This window comes from Limulus polyphemus, unplaced genomic scaffold, assembly GCF_000517525.1.
Source record: "Limulus polyphemus unplaced genomic scaffold, Limulus_polyphemus-2.1.2 Scaffold3012, whole genome shotgun sequence".
Classification (NCBI taxonomy): domain Eukaryota; kingdom Metazoa; phylum Arthropoda; class Merostomata; order Xiphosura; family Limulidae; genus Limulus; species Limulus polyphemus.
Window position 1 is genome coordinate 10,331 of NW_013668622.1, and position 2,559 is coordinate 12,889.

General features: G+C 31.1%; 1 protein-coding gene across 5 annotated transcripts in view; it reads left to right on the forward strand.

Moving 5' to 3' along the window:
• Nucleotides 1-671: 671 nt before the first annotated feature.
• Nucleotides 672-2,559, forward strand: part of LOC106468452 — a 15,452-nt gene continuing 13,564 nt past the window's right edge. For 2 of the 5 annotated variants that reach the window (XR_002612649.1, XR_002612652.1), the window contains exons 1-2: nt 1,088-1,173; nt 1,728-1,911. The gene's annotated coding sequence lies outside the window, so the exon portion shown is untranslated. Of the gene's footprint in view, nt 768-1,087; nt 1,174-1,727; nt 1,912-2,559 lie in introns of those variants that run through there. The other 3 variants (XR_002612650.1, XR_002612651.1, XM_013928878.2) reach the window with 3 other exon arrangements.

Genomic DNA, 2,559 nt, shown 5'->3' on the forward strand with positions numbered 1-2,559 from the left:
AAACAAACTTAAACACCTCAGTCAGATCTACATAACTCTTATTTTTCATATATAACTTGTTCGGGTTTTGCCATCTAAAAAAGGCGATGTTACGTCTCCGTTTGTTAATTAACTTTCCGTAACTTCGTTCCGACGAAACTTTAGCGACACAAGTCCTTGCTTAATAAAACTGATTTATTCTTTCTTAATATAACTTCACGATACACTTGATTTCAACATTCGCGCTAAAACAAACGCTATAACGAACGTTAACTTCAACAATACTTTCTCACTGCAGATCAGTTACTCACTCCCTACACACACATTGTCACGTCGCGCCGTGACCATCTTATATATACCAGTCTACCCTCTATCTAGTAATCTCCCGACAATTCACGAAGGTACAAGATATTTCCAGGAAGCAGGGGGCGTGACACTAGTCACGTGACCTCGCTGACGCAACAGCGACATTAATTTCTTTACGACCTAATATTTAGATAAATCTAATAAAATATTTTAGACATTAATGTTTATATTCTGTTATCTTGGTACCATAAAATATTGTTTCCACATAAACCTATCGACGATCAAATTTAAGACAAACTTTTAGCATTGAAAAATGGGGGGGGGATTCTACTATGCCAAGTGGTCACACATCGGAATCTACATCAGGGCATGAAGGATAAGCCATTACAGCAAAAAAAAGCCTTAAAAGCAAAATGAAATTATATTTGTACGTATTTCAACGCTATTCTTAATCGGCAACTCGATTAGAAATCAACAACTTGGTAAGTCATTAAGCATCCCCTGTTTTTACTTGGTGTTAGGGAAGTTATTTTGAAATATTATAATAACTATCACAAACAATTTTATTACCTAATACTAGTAGTAATAAGGCTGATAATATTAATAGAACAATCTCATCTTTTCGATCAATACTTCTTTCGTGTGTGATATTATTTTACCTTAGTATCACAGAATTTTAAGATTTTCTATTCTGTTAAAGCAACAAATTTACCAAATTGTATTTATTTTCATATCAATTCTTTTTTGTAGGCCATCGTGAGTTAAAAAATAAATAAACAACGTTTCTCGCAAAATTTTCTTATCTGACTGTAGCTATTTCAGTATTGACACTAAAGAGAGAAACAAAACAAAAATGAAGGAGTATCAAACTAAAGTTTCCAAACTGTGGTAATTTTGATAATTTATGAATTATACTTATAGTTATTTATATTATACTTTTTATAGTATTAGTAGTATTGTGAAGCTTGAGTCTTAACTTAATTGTTTGTTTAAAATAATTTCTCAATAACATTATGTATGTTGTGGGTGTAATAATTTTCTCGCAATTATTATTTGTCAAAGCTTAACTGGGAAAATCAATAGTAGGCCTAACCCTAGTAATCGGCAGATTTAGGTTAATAATATTAATAGTATACTGGGCCTATTACTAATATTATTTTGTTCATTTGGAAATAATAGTCATATATATTTATGTGAATTTTGTAGCTATAATTTAGTAAATTACAATTATTTGTTTATGGCCTAATATTACACTACACTAGTCTAGAGTGAGAAAAGAATAAAGTTAAAAACAAAAGGACAAATTACAGCACAACTTTTATTTCTAACTCTAACTTCTAAGTGTAATAAAAGTTAAGTTCAAACTAACTTACTTCAGGTTACTAGATTTTGTGCCAGTAGTGCTGAAAATATAACTTGAAACTGTTCTTTGGTCATTTTAGCATCTCCTTATTGTGTTTCAAAGGTGCAGAAGAACCTGCAAGTTATATGGGTTGCTAATGAATACTCCCTAATTTCCTAATATACCAAGGACAAGTATATTTGTACAAAATCATTAATCTTTGGAGTTTAGGAATTTTATCCTTGTATGAAAAAGGACTGGGAAGCCTGAAAGAAATACTGAAGGTAATACAAAGATTAATCTGTGGACATAAATTTGCATTTTTCAAAAGTTTTATCATTTAACTTTTAGGGTAAATTATCTGTCACCAGTATAGAATAATACCAAAGGTATTGTCAGTTGTTTACAGTTGAAAGAATCTTAGTATTTATAACAATAACAGTATTTAATTGTTTTCTAGATTATTGATAAATAATGCATATTTGTTGTATCAGGAAATAACTTAACAATGAGCACCCAGCTTGGAAAAATATGATAAAAGAATCTTTATAAAATAATTTACTAACATCTGATATAATAAAAGAGAACCAAAATTAACTTATTGAAGGGTAGTATTTTCTTCGTAAAATCTTCAAAAAGCTTGGATAAGGTGCCACACAAAGTGAGTGGCCAAGAAGAATTGGGGTTGGGAATCGACTAGTCAACTAATGAAGTATCTTAGGGGTCATCAGTACGGGGTTAGGAAAACTAGTCAACTAATGAAGTATCTTAAAGGTCATCAGTAGTGGTTTGGAAAAAACTAAACTAATGAAGTATCTTAGGGGTCATCAGTACGGGGTTAGGAAAACTAGTCAACTAATGAAGTATCTTAAAGGTCATCAGTAGTGGTTTGGAAAAAACTAAACTAATGAAGTATCTTAGGGGTCATCAGT